Raw genomic sequence first — 14526 nt, forward strand, 5'->3', positions numbered from 1 at the left:
TTGTTTAACTGGTTTATCTGTTCCTGATTTAACTTCGATACCTGGTATCTGTCTAGGAAATTGTCCATTTCCTGAAGATTTTCAAATTTTGTTGAATATAGGTTTTTATAGTAAGATCTGATGATTTTTTGAATTTCCTCCGAATCTGTAGTTATGTCTCCCTTTTCATTTCTGATTTTGTTAATTTGGACGCACTCTCTGTGTCCTCTCGTTAGTCTGGCTAAGGGTTTATCTATCTTGTTGATTTTCTCAAAGAACCAACTTTTGGTTCTGTTGATTCTTTCTATGGTCCTTTTTGTTTCTACTTGGTTGATTTCAGCTCTGAGTTTGATTATTTCCTGCCTTCTACTCCTCCTGGGTGTGTTTGCTTCTTTTTGTTCTAGAGCTTTTAGGTGTGCTGTCAAGCTGCTGACATATGCTCTTTCCTGTTTCTTTCTGCAGGCACTCAGCGCTATGAGTTTTCCTCTTAGCACAGCTTTCATTGTGTCCCATAAGTTTGAGTATGTTGTATCTTCATTTTCATTAAATTCTAAAAAGTTTTTAATTTCTTTCTTTATTTCTTCCTTGACCAGGTTATCATTGAGTAGAGCATTGTTCAATTTCCACGTATATGTGGGCATTCTTCCCTTATTGTTATTGAAGACCAGTTTTAGGCTGTGGTGGTCCGATAGCACGCATGGGATTATTTCTATCTTTCTGTACCTGTTGAGGCCCGTTTTTTGACCAATTATATGGTCAATTTTGGAGAAAGTACCATGAGGAGCTGAGAAGAAGGTATATCCTTTTGCTTTAGGATAGAATGTTCTATAAATATCCGTTAAGTCCATTTGGCTCATGACTTCTCTTAGTCTGTCTACATCACTGTTTAATTTCTGTTTCCATGATCTGTCCATTGATGAGAGTGGGGTGTTAAAATCTCCCACTATTATTGTGTGAGGTGCAATGTGTGTTTTGAGCTTTAGTAAGGTTTCTTTTACATATGTAGGTGCCCTTGTATTTGGGGCATAGATATTTAGGATTGAGAGTTCATCTTGGTTGATTTTTCCTTTGATGAATATGAAGTGTCCTTCCTTATCTTTTTTGATGACTTTTAGTTGGAAATTGATTTTATTTGATATTAGAATGGCTACTCCAGCTTGCTTCTTCTGACCATTTGCTTGGAAAGTTGTTTTCCAGCCTTTCACTCTGAGATAGTGTCTGTCTTTGTCTCTGAGGTGTGTTTCCTGTAGGCAGCAGAATGCAGGGTCCTCGTTGCGTATCCAGTTTGTTAATCTATGTCTTTTTATTGGGGAGTTGAGGCCATTGATATTGAGAGATATTAAGGAATAGTGATTATTGCTTCCCGTTATATTCATATTTGATGTGAGGTTATGTTTGTGTGCTTTCATTCTCTTTGTTTTGTTGCCAAGACGATTAGTTTCTTGCTTCTTCTAGGGTATAGCTTGCCTCCTTATGTTGGGCTTTACCATTTATTATCCTTTGTAGTGCTGGATTTGTAGAAAGATATTGTGTAAATTTGGTTTTGTCATGGAATATCTTGGTTTCTCCATCAATGTTAATTGAGAGTTTTGCTGGATACAGTAACCTGGGATGGCATTTGTGTTCTCTTAGGGTCTGTATAACATCAGTCCAGGATCTTCTGGCCTTCATAGTTTCTGGCGAGAAGTCTGGTGTGATTCTGATAGGTCTCCCTTTATATGTTACTTGACCTTTTTCCCTTACTGCTTTTAATATTCTTTCTTTATTTTGTGCGTTTGGTGTTTTGACAATTATGTGACGGGAGGTGTTTCTTTTCTGGTCCAATCTATTTGGAGTTCTGTAGGCTTCCTGTATGTCTATGGGTATCTCTTTTTTTAGGTTAGGGAAGTTTTCTTCTATGATTTTGTTGAAGATATTTACTGGTCCTTTGAGCTGGGAGTCTTCACTCTCTTCTATACCTATTATCCTTAGGTTTGATCTTCTCATTGAGTCCTGGATTTCCTGTATGTTTTGGACCAGTAGCTTTTTCCGCTTTACATTATCTTTGACAGTTGAGTCAATGATTTCTATGGAATCTTCTGCTCCTGAGATTCTCTCTTCCATCTCTTGTATTCTGTTGGTGAAGCTTGTATCTACAGCTCCTTGTCTCTTCTTTTGGTTTTCTATATCCAGGGTTGTTTCCATGTGTTCTTTCTTGATTGCTTCTATTTCCATTTTTAATTCCTTCAACTGTTTGATTGTGTTTTCCTGGAATTCTTTCAGGGATTTTTGCGATTCCTCTCTGTAGGCTTTTACTTGTTTATTAATGTTTTCCTGTGCTTCCCTAAGTGTGTTCAGGTCTTTCCTGAAGTCCTCCAGCATCATGATCAAATATGATTTTGAAACTAGATCTTGCTTTTCTGGTGTGTTTGGATATTCCATGTTTGTTTTGGTGGGAGAATTGGGCTCCGATGATGGCATGTAGTCTTGGTTTCTGTTGCTTGGGTTCCTGCGCTTGCCTCTCGCCATCAGATTATCTCTAGTGTTACTTTGTTCTGCTATTTCTGACAGTGGCTAGACTGTCCTATAAGCCTGTGTGTCAGGAGTGCTGTAGACCTGTTTTCCTCTCTTTCAGTCAGTTATGGGGACAGAGTGTTCTGCTTTCGGGCGTGTAGTTTTTCCTCTCTACAGGTCTTCAGCTGTTCCTGTGGGCCTGTGTCTTGAGTTCACCAGGCAGCTTTCTTGCAGCAGAAAATTTGGTCTTACCTGTGGTCCCGAGGCTCAGGTTTGCTCGTGGGGTGCTGTCCAGGGGCTCTCTGCAGCGGCAGCAACCAGGAAGACCTGTGCTGCCCCTTCCGGGAGCTTCAGTGCACCAGGGTTCCAGATGGTCTTTGGTTTTTTCCTCTGGCGTCCGAGATGTGTGTGCAGGGAGCAGTCTCTTCTGGTTTCCCAGGCCTGTCTGCCTCTCTGAAGGTTTAGCTCTCCCTCCCACGGGATTTGGGTGCAGAGAACTGTTTATCCGGTCTGTTTCCTTCAGGGTCCGGCGGTGTCTGTGGCAGGGGTCCTGCCGCTCCTGGGCCCTCCCCCACGGGAGCCCAGAGGCCTTATACAGTTTCCTCTTGGGCCAGGGATGTGGGCAGGGGTGAGCAGTGTTGGTGGTCTCTTCCGCTCTGCAGCCTCAGGAGTGCCCACCTGACCAGGCGGTTGGGTCTCTCTCTCACCGGGTCTGGGCGAGCTTTCTTTTATATGTTATTTATGACTTTTCTCTTGCATCCTCCAATACTCTCTCTTTATTCTGCATATTCAGGCCTTTAACTGTAATATGTAGCAGTGAGATTTTTTTTTACTCCTATTTGGCATTCTCTGTTTTCTTGTATCTGTATCTGGAGAGGTCTTCATTACTGGGGGACATGTTTTTCTAAGATCCTGGTGAAGATCTGGTTTATGCCACTGACCTGGGATTATTCTCTTTCTTCTATGCTTATGTTTTGCTGATTTGGTCTTTCCATAGTATACAAAATTTCCTTTATATTCCTTTCTTGTGGTTTTAAAATTTTGTCATATTCTTTGATCAAGCGGTCTAATTTTTCTCTTTTTGTCTTGAATTCCTAGTATTCTGTCTTCTACTTGATCCATTCTACTAGTAAGGTTTTCACCTGAGTTTTGTATTTGGGTTATTGAGTTTTTCAATTTCATCTTCATTTCAGATTGAGTTTTCTTTAGTATTTCTGTCTTTTTTACTAAATTTAGTTTTCAAGTCCTAAATTGCCTTTATTATTTAATTCAGCAAAGATTGTATGTTATATAGTACTACATAGCTTATCTAGTATTTAGAGTCGGAGTTAATTAGATGTTAACTTTGTCATTGGTATATTTCCCCAGTTGGCTATGTCTAGTAGGTTGTTAAGTCATGCCACTGTGGTTTAGAATTTCTGTTTTCTTGTATGAAGAACAGATGTTTTTCATTGTGCTTCTTTTTCAGTGACTTATTTATGTTGTTTCCTACACCATTCTGGGGAAAAAGTTACTTTGGATTGCCTAATATTTCTTAAAGAAACATGAATGACCAGTTGACTTAAGATTTCTTAGTAAAGTGTGGTGGCTTGTAGGAGGAATGAGTCAGCAAACCCTGACGGGTGGCTCACAGTGGCCCACACATGCACAATAATGACTTTTGCACCTACATCTGCTAACCCCTGAACCCTGCTTGACACCCAGAGACAAATGATGACAGAGCATGTGACCAGAACAACCAATCAGATGGTGTCAACTACAAAAAGTGAGTGGTCATGGGCCAATGGGGCCTGGGTGGAGGGTTTAAAGGTTTGCCCAATTCCTACATTAAACGAGTTGCTCAATTCCTGGAGTCTGTGTCATTGACTCTTCTCCTTTGTAGCCCCCATCCCCCACTCCCAAGGATCTTGGTCAGGGTCACAAACAAGAGTGGCTCACACCTGTAATCTCAATCATTGGGAGCCTGAGGCAGGATTCTCAGGAGTTAATTCAAGGCCAATCTGGGCTATAAGTAGGACCTTGTCTTAAAATAGAGCAAGCTGCTTCACAACCCACAAAGATAAAAAATCAACCCCCTTTTTTTTTTAATTAAAATTGATGTGGATGCATAAATGGTGAAATCTCAGTGTAAATTAAATAAGAGCATAAATGTCAAATTTTTAAATTTGGTATTGAGAATATGGACAAGAATATCTTTCTCAAGAGTCATGTAATAACAGTATTGAAATACTTCTAATATTTCCAAAGAGCAGTCCAAGGACACTTTTTCACATATGCACACATAACTCATACATACATACATACATTCATACACACACACATACACACACACACACAAGGAATATATTTGAGTGAAGTGTACACAAATACACTGTGTAACTCTTTGTTTCTGTGTGTGCATGTATGTATAGACATTTATGAGTGCATATAAATTGTGTGTGTGTGTGTGTGTGTGTGTGTGCCTGCACATGGAAGGCAGAAATATATGTCTAGTATCTCCTTTAATCACTTTCTACCTTACTTTTAAGGCAGTGTCTCCCTTGTACTTGGAACTCACTCATGAAGCTATTTCTTCTACTCTCATTCATTAGTTGCCTTTTGCTCTTGCCTAGGGTTGAGGCCCTGTGAGCATTTCTTGGTCCAGGATAGCATGTCTGTTGGTCATCCTTCTTCAGGTCATGCTTAGGCAGGTATATTGGTGAAACTGGTTACTCAGCAAGCAACAATCCTCTTGTCTGTGCCTCTCAACAGTGAGATTACAGGTATGTGCTACCACACAATGCTTTTTTGAGTAGGTCCTGGGGATCAAATTCAGGTCTTCATGCTTGTTCAGCAAGTCCATCTCCCTAGCTCCACATCATATATTTTTTTGCAGTGCAATTTTCGGTTTGAATTTATTTCAGAACAAAAAAAAAGTCAAATGTGCCGTCAAAATAATACTTATGCACAAATTTGGTTGTCAGCGGCACATGTGTCTTATTTTTATTTTTTAAAAATAGCTAAGAAGCACTTTTATTACTTAAAAAGGTTTTAATGTTTTTAGATTAATATAGTTATACTATTTCCCCCTTTCTTTTCCTCTTTGCAAATCCTTCTTCTTGTACTGTTTCAAATTCATGGCTTTCTTTTCTTTGTTGTTTTACACACACACACACACACACACACACACACACGGGGCGGGGGAAGGAGATTTAAATTTTTTTCTCAATAATATAAAAGGCTGCATTTAATTTAAATTTTAGCAGCTAATGATGTAAAAAACCTTTTGGTCAGTTTGTAATCCATTATTTGACTTCAAAACCACAATTAAACGTGATTAACTATTTCAATTTTGTGAGGATTTAATTTATGTAATTTTATCTTTCTAAGTGACTCTGTTATACCTTGAGAAATATACTTAATGTTTATGTCTTTGTAAGACTTAATCTTTTTTTAAGACCAGGTCTCACCATGTGGTCCTTGCTGTCCTGGAACTTACCCTATAGACCAGGCTGCTCTTCAACTCACAGTGATTGTTTCTGCAAACTTTAAAAACCTTTGTAGGATTTCTCTTTCACTTATGTATATTCATGTATGTCTGAATGAGTATATGTCATGTATGTCTATGTGAGTAGACACCATGTTGCATAGGTGTCCAAAAAAGCCAGAAGAGGATATCAGATCCTCTGGAGCTGGAGTTACAGGCAGTTGTTAGTTCCCCAGTCTGGATTCTGGAGAGCAAACACTGGCCCTCAGAAGGGCTGTCAATGCTCTTGATCATGGAGCCCTCTCTGGCCCAGTACTGTTTTTGTGAATTAGAACAAATAATAGAACTCCATATTAGTCTGTTGGTAATTAAATGAATCCAGTGTGTCAGTAACTTATGTTAATTAATCCAGGCAAGATAAGAACTAATGACCAATGTCAGACGATTAAGGACAATAAGTTACAGAGGGCTGAAATAATTTCTTCAAAGTCAAAGGCACCTATTTTATTTAATTTTGTGCTTTAGTCAGTGACTTTAAGCAAGAAAGTTCTTTATAGTTTGACTTTTGCTTATTTATAGTTTGTAACATGTAGAATATGGTATATAAACATATACGTTTTGCCTATGTTTATATGTTTATACTAACCTGAGATTAAAAGGGTCTTTTATAGATATACACATATATACACCTCACACACATACATAGGCATATATGTTTACAGTGGAAAGCTTCAGGATCAAGAATGCTTCTAATTATCAATCACAAGATATTTTATGGTGAAATTGTGGTAGCTTTAAGAATGTGTTATTTTGTCAATGTTGATCTTTACAGTTACTACTTTGAATATTGATTGATTTCTAAAATTAGCACAACTCGTGCCCATCAGTGGGGTTCCCCTCTCATCACATCTTGCAGACCTTGAAAGACCTTTGTATAAGCTAAGAGAAGAGTCTGAACTATCATTGCTCTGAATGTTTATCTTCAAGTTTAGCATTGGCCAGCCCATGATTACTCTCTTGCCTCTTGGCCTTCAAAAATCTTGTTTTGGGTATTGAAGCCCAGGGTTTCTGGTCTGTGTCCTCTCCTGTCCTCTAGGTAAGCCCACTCTACTTCTGGGGCTCTCTTTCTCATCACTTCTTATCCCTCTTTCATAATCGAGGTACCGTTTTTTAAAATTTTTATTATCTTTTATGTTTGTATGAGTCTAGGTGTATGAGTGCCATCATGAGGCCAGGCACAGCAGATGACAATGCTAAGGACCTGGTTTTCTCCTGTTAGCTTATGGGAAGCAGGTATTGATCTAAGGTCTTCATGCAAGTGCCTCTACCCACCTAGTCATCTTGGCAGCCTTGATTTACCACCTTTATTTTCATGAGCAGAGTTAACAGTGAACCCAAAATTCTGCATCTCCAACATACTTGAAGGAACTTCTGATGATTGTGAACTATGGGCTGAGCTAAGTAGTAAAGAATAACCTGTTTTTCATAAAAATGCATATTTTGGAAGGACGGAGAGATGGCTCAGTGGTTAACAGCACTTGTTGCTTTTGTAAAGCAGATAGATTTGGTTCCTAGCATGAATCCATTACCAGCGTGCATCATCCAGGGGATCTGATGCTCTCTTTCATCTCTCCATGTTCCAGACATGCACATGGTACACGTATACATGCAAGTAAAACACTCATGCACATTTAATAAAATTAATAAATGTAAAAAGAAGAAAATGCATGATTTATAAAAATATTTTACATAGAAATGAAAAACAAAAGAAAATAATTTCTACTATACCCTGAGTGCTAAAATGCAGATAAACAAAGTCATGGAGAAGTAGCCTTTTCTGTGTAAACCCTCTACCATGGAGCAACACCCACAGCTCAGAACCAGCCAGGTAAGTATATATTTTCCAGGATTCAATTAAAATGACAAGAATTCAAAACACAGCAATTAGATATGAAGCTCCAGAGAATATGACTTTGAATTTGTGTGGAGAGAAGCTGTCACAGCACATATTCTATTAATAAGCAATTGTGAATCTGTAGAGGAGCGTTTGAACAGTCTGATTGTTCATGTTGTAGTGCCAAGGTTCATTAAACCCTTCAGTAAGGGATCCTTCAACCAGGCACTGCTTTTGATGCCAGCATTTGCCTTCTACACTTTTTTAAGTTGAGCTCTACACACCTTGAGCTCTTTTTAGGTATATGTTGCTTCTGTTCATGAGTCCCAGGTTTCTTTCAGATTTTATATCTTAATATTCAGTGATAATATGTGTTCATATAGTTATATATTTTGATATGTATTTAATAAATTACATTTGTTTAATTCTTCACAATGAATTTCCATATATTTTCATTCAGTCTTGAAAATGATACCATGCACTTAACTTACTTTTTATTTGGTAAATGAAGAAATGAAGGCTTGGAAATGCTGGGAAACTCATCAATGTCAGAAAGGTAATAAATAACAAAATTAGTGCCTAAAGATAGATCTTTGAAAAAAATAAGCCTTTGTACACATATATGTGTGTGCTTGTGTCAGTGTAGAAAGAAGAAGATGTTGGGTGTCTTCTATCATTTTCTTATTCCTTTAAGGCAGGAGTGTTTTTTTTTTCCTCAAAATCTGGGACTCTTGCTTTATGTGGTAGACTTAAAGCCATCAGACTTCACTTTCTCCTGCTTCTGCCCCTCAGAGCTGGGGTTACAGGCTAGTGCAAGACAATTGGCTGATGGTTAGCTTGTTATGTATGTGATCATATCTGAACTCAGGTCCTCATGACTGATTACAGAGTGAATACTGTAACTAATGAACCATATATCATGGGGACTATGAAATTAATTTTATTGTCAAGCCAAGAGGATGTTTTCTATCATAGCTAACAGGAAGGCCCAGGAAGAGAATGTGGTGTTTGTATATGGTTGGCCCACGGGAAGTGACACTATTAGGAAGCGTGACTTTGTTGGAGGATGTGTGTCATTGTGGAGATGAGCTTTGAGGTCTCCTTTTGATTGCCATCAGATCAAGATGCAGAACTCTCAGCTCTTTCTCCAGCACCACGTCTGCTTAGACAATTCCATGATTCCCATCATGATGATAATGGACTGAGCCTTTGAAAATGTAAGCCAGTCCCAATTAAGTGTTGTTCTTTATAAAAGTTATCTTGGTCATGACGTCTCTTCTTAGCAATGAGACCCTAAGACAGAGAACATCATGGATCTCATGAAATATGAATTCTAGTTGTATGGCTCAAAATGATGTGTTAGCTCTGATTAAACAAGTTTTGACATGAAACAAATGACAGATAACAGGAAACAACTCTGTGCGTGTAAGTGCACAGACAGGAAATAAATGACAATTCCAGAGGAACACCAGTAACCCAGGATTCCCTTCAGAGTTCATACTTTTCTAAGAATTGGGGGGAAAAAGCTGTGTTGACTTAACCATGTGGCTGTTATTATCCGTGATGGAGTTTACATAATTTTAAAAATAGAAGCTTGTGTTGTGTGTTTCACAATTTAATACATACTTATGTTATAATTTAGAAATTCTCTAATTATATTTTCTTGTATTTTTTTGCTGAGCTATTGAGGAAGTCTTGGGAATTGTCTTTACTTCCTGTCAACATACCTGCCCTTTTGTGGATTACTAGATGGTCTTGTTGATTTGAATTGATACACTAATGTGTGCTATGGTCAATTGGGTAGCCAGTCTGAACTTAGAGGGAATGTTTTATCCTTTTAGTCTTTCACAGCAAAACAAATGCTTCTATAGTTGTATGTGTTTTTGAGATGGGCTATTGCTTTGCAGAACAATGTGGTCTTGGACTTATAATTCTTCTGTTCAGCCCCAATAAATGCTGAGGTTATCAGTGGTGCTGTTCCACGAAGTTGAGATTCTGCACTTTTATTTTATGTTTTGGTTTGGGATTTTGAGACAGAACCTAGGTTATCTTGGAATTCATAGATTTGGCTGGTCTGGAACTTACAGAGATTCCCTGCCTCTGTCTCCAGAGTACTGGAATTAAGGGTGTGTACCACCACACCCAGCTAAGATTCTGCACTCTCTTAACTGTTTTGGTTGGGTCTATCTTGATGAACATAAAGGTATTCCTAATAAGGGCAAGGAAAAGACTTAGGGTCAGGGTTAGCATCTTGAAGAAATCATTTGTGGCCACTATGTCATATTGACTTTCTGAAAAGCCAGTGGGGACTTCTAAGGAGTCAGCTCCTTAGCAATATATCAATCATTAACGGGGTAATTGATTAGAAACCATGCCTTTTATATCACCAACTTAATAAGTTATAAATATTATTAGTTAAAATATAACCTTATTTTCATGATCTGTTTTATCTTCACTATGATAGCACAAGTCATTTTTAAGTTTTTGACCGTTTGTAGTTTGAGATTGTTATAAAAGTGCTAACAGTAATCCTTATAGCAGCAGTATGCATGGTATTAACATACTGTATATATAAATGATAGGCTCAATTTTGCATGTACTCTTTAGGAAAATTAAACAAATGCAAAGTGAATTTAAAAAATTCTGCAAAGAAAATTAACTGATTTTTTTTTATTACAGACAGTTTAAAACAGATTAGGGGGCTGGGAAACAACTCAATGGGTAATATTCTCTGTATAAGCCCAACCATTTGACTCAGCTGTCTGTACATAAAAGCTGGGCTCAGATGCATGCTTTATTCAGCTCCTTTTCTTCATTATTATACAGTCCAGACTCCCCTGTCTGGGGAATGATGCCACTCACAGTGGATATGTCTTCTCATCTTAGTTAACATAATCAGGTAATCTCTAATGATATGCCCAGGGGCCAACTTGATCTAGACAAGCTGACATTGAGATTCTCTTCTTGGGTAATCCTATGATATTTCCTAGATTCGTTTCCTTAAAATCCAATTATATTGTTTTAAACATGTATTCACAGGTGGATATATGTCTTCAAAATATTTTTAAGTATAGCTAAAAGGAAACTGTGATTTTTAATTTTTTAGAAGGCTTCTGGCTAGCAAACTGATTTAAAAAAGTGAGCTCAAAATTTTGTGTAGGGGCTTCTAGACTCCTCCCCACCCCCGGGATTCAAGACTTAATATTAAGTAGCAGTTTTACTATTTTGCGCTTTCTTTTCTATTTCCTTTTATTTTACTTTTATTGGTGTAATTTGTTTGTCATCACAAAAACCAAAAACTATTGAAATGGGATCTTGTCCTTTGCCAAAACCTGGTATGAAATCAATGATATGTAAAATAATAGAAGATGTGGATATCATGGCATTTCAGTGGGAATTGTTGGCTGTTTTGTTTGGCCTGTTCCCCACAGGGAAGTTAAAGAGCTTCTCTTATGCATCTGAAACACAACACAACCTCCTAGAGCTGAATGAGCACATGGGCTTGTCCAGTTCCTCCATCTAGATATCAGGTATGACCCATGCATGCGAATCAGTGCGGCAGTTAAGAAATCACCCCACAGCAATCATACTGGCCGTTTTCCTGCGTAGGTCATATGCATCCCCGTTTACATACAGTTTCGGAGTGAGAGTCTATCTGTTGCATTTAAGCTGAGCATACCTGAGGCCTCAGAGACTTTCCTTACTATTGACAAGCATGGGGATGGCAACCTATTTCTAATATGATGTTCATATAGAATTGTGATTTCAAATCATACTATAGTATAGTGAGCTGTGTTCAGATGTACAGACCTTCTTTTTAGTTGAATGGTGGCTTCTTCTACCATGTTGATCCAAGGTACGCAACTCAAGAAATTAGACTTGTTAGCAAATACCTTTAACCATAGAACCATCTCACCAACCTCTGACTTCATAAGATTCTTTTTTTAAACTTTTTATTGCTTCCTTGTGAATTTCACAACATACATCCCAATCCCGTACATCTCCCTGTCCTCTGCCCTTGCAACCCTCACCCCCTCACAAAAGAAAAGAGATCCCAGTGTGGAAGTTGTAGCGTGTCAGTGAGTCCTCAGTATACCCTTGTGTCCACATTTCTTTGCTTGCAAATGTTCATTGCAACAAGTCATTGATCTGGTTTTAGGCTTCTGGCTTCTGCTATACTATCTATACTATACTGATGGCTCCTCGGGGGTCTCAGATATCTTGGGATATCCTGTTGTTGCCCTGTGTCATAGAGATCCTTCGGCTTTTCTGTAGGACTGGCTCCTTCTGCTTCAGCAGTTCATTAATGGGGGTAGATGTTGGGGTGAGCTACTTAAAATCTTAGTTCTGGGCCTGGGTGGTATCTGAGCTGGTCAACCTGTCAGCTCTCCTGCACCCACACCACCAGGGTGAGCTCTCTAGAACTGCCCTGCCCCAGCTAGCTCATCCAATGCCGAAAAGAGCCAACTCCCCTTCTCTAATGCCTTCTCTTTGCACCCATGCCAGCAGGGGCAACTCTACTGTGCTGCCTAGGCAAGAGGCAGAGCCTGCTCTCCCGAGTGCTAAAGATGACTGGACCAGCTGTCCTGCTCTCATACCCTTAGGGCTGTCTTTACCTGCAACCCACACAACCAGGGCCAGATCTACTGTGCTGCCCAGGGGAGATGCAGGGCCCATTGTTCCAAATATTGAGGCAGGTAAGGACAGGACCAGCTTTCATTCTCTCATGACCTGGTGCCAGATTTCTACTTTCCACAGGTGGTGAGGATCAAGGATGGGAGGACATTTCTCCCTTTCCCACACTTATCAGACAAGTGGCTGGACAAGCTCTACCAAGATCATGCTGTCTTGGATAGCTTACTCACAATTCCTGTAACTAGGACCAGCTCTACTGTACTTCCTAGGGGAGGTATGGGGCCTGCTTTCTTGAATACTTCAGCTGACAAGGGTCTGGACCAGTTCTCCCATGATGCCCAGACAAAGGGGTAGGGCCAGTTCTGCATAGCCCTCAGACATCAACTTGGTCCTAGGCAGCAGCCCAGACCAGGGATGTCTGCCTGGCCTTTGGGGCCCAGACATGACTCTTGGTGGCAGCACATGCCAGGACTTCACCATGGTCTCAGGCTTTGCTGCTACTCACATCATTGCCCCTAACTCTCCAATTCTGCCTTTCTTCACTGTGCACACATCCTTCTCTTTCTGTTCCATCTCCACCACTTACTTGCTCATATGTGTGGTACCTGGTGCCTCCGGGTGTCTGGGATTGTCTCAGGAGTGCTGTGCCCTGCCTATGTTATGTGAGCATTGGGCAAGATTTATCTCAAACTTTGCTCCCTTGCCTGAACCCAGTGGGGCCAGGCAGGCTGGGAGTCATCTCAGGTGTGGTCTACTCATCCGGGCCATGTGGCACCAGGCAGGGGTCATCTTGGATGTAATCTCACTTCCTAACATTTTTAAGGTAGTTAGTTCTTTATTATTTTATGCTCAAAACATCTCTATGTACTTTTGTAGATCAATTTGATTTTTATTGTTATTTGCTTTAAAAAATATTCCTGGTGTGTTAACACAGCCTTCTAACACTGGATTTAGAGGCTTATTTAATTTAATCCCTACAGCAGCTCTGTGAGGGAATCATTGGCATTTCTGTATTATAACCAAAAAAGTGGAGCATCAGAGATGTTGAGCAATTCACCCCTGTCACACTCTCTCACTCTCTGTGGAAGCAGAAGAGGTTGGTTCATACTTTGGACTGGGGGAAATAGTTACTATTATCTAGATTCCTGGGAGCAGGCCTACTACCAGAGAGAAATAAACATAAAGGAGATATTGGGAAAAATCACTTTATAAAATTTCTGCTTCCATGTTTTTTGTCTGTAAGTAGAAGATGGCAAAGTAAATTAAAAGCAGATCCTGGTGCTGTGCAGAGGCTGCCATTTCATATGTGTTCTGTTGGTCCTGATGAAATCTAAATTTGGAAACAAAATCAAGACTATAAATTTATGTAAAGGTTAATGATCCTTTCTGGTGAAGGCAGCAGTCATTTCAAATAGTGTTTCCATTCCATTCTGTTTTGATGACTCCACCATTCTTCTGGAAAGATGACTGCCATTTCCTTTTCAGTAGAAGTTCATTTTAAACCGAGAGCCCTTTTAATATGAAAAGTTCGGAGGCTGTAAGAAGTTAATAAATCAGAGAATATTCTTTTGCATTTCACCAAGCATCTATTTTAAAAGATTAGCACATAAGCTCCCCAACATTATTGTTTCTTTCCCCATCCTGTTCCACAGAACTGCTATTACTCAGGGAAGAGAACATGACTTTTCAGCAGCTGCCAAGCACTTACTGTCCCCTAAAGCTTGTCCAGTAATAGCTGGTATTTCACTTGTGTTTTAAGCCAAAGCAGAGGCTGATTGAGCCAGCATGGATTAAGCTTCCTGGCAGCCTCATTTCAAGGAGCCAGAGAATGGAGGTTATCCACAATATAGCTCAGGTAGATTCTTGCTGCCTGGAGCATGACGCCTGATAAACTGGTTTGTTAAAGGTTGAATTTTCATTTTATTTTTTTTTAAACAAATGGCAGACGCCAGAAGAAGGCTTGGAATGCCAAAATGGAAAATCCAGCTAGTAGTGAGTATAAGATGTACTTCCAGGAAGCGAGTGGCTGTCTAGGAGTTAACCAGAATGATCGTTCTTC

This window comes from Rattus norvegicus, chromosome 6 (genome assembly GCF_036323735.1).
Source record: "Rattus norvegicus strain BN/NHsdMcwi chromosome 6, GRCr8, whole genome shotgun sequence".
Taxonomy (NCBI): Eukaryota; Metazoa; Chordata; class Mammalia; order Rodentia; family Muridae; genus Rattus; species Rattus norvegicus.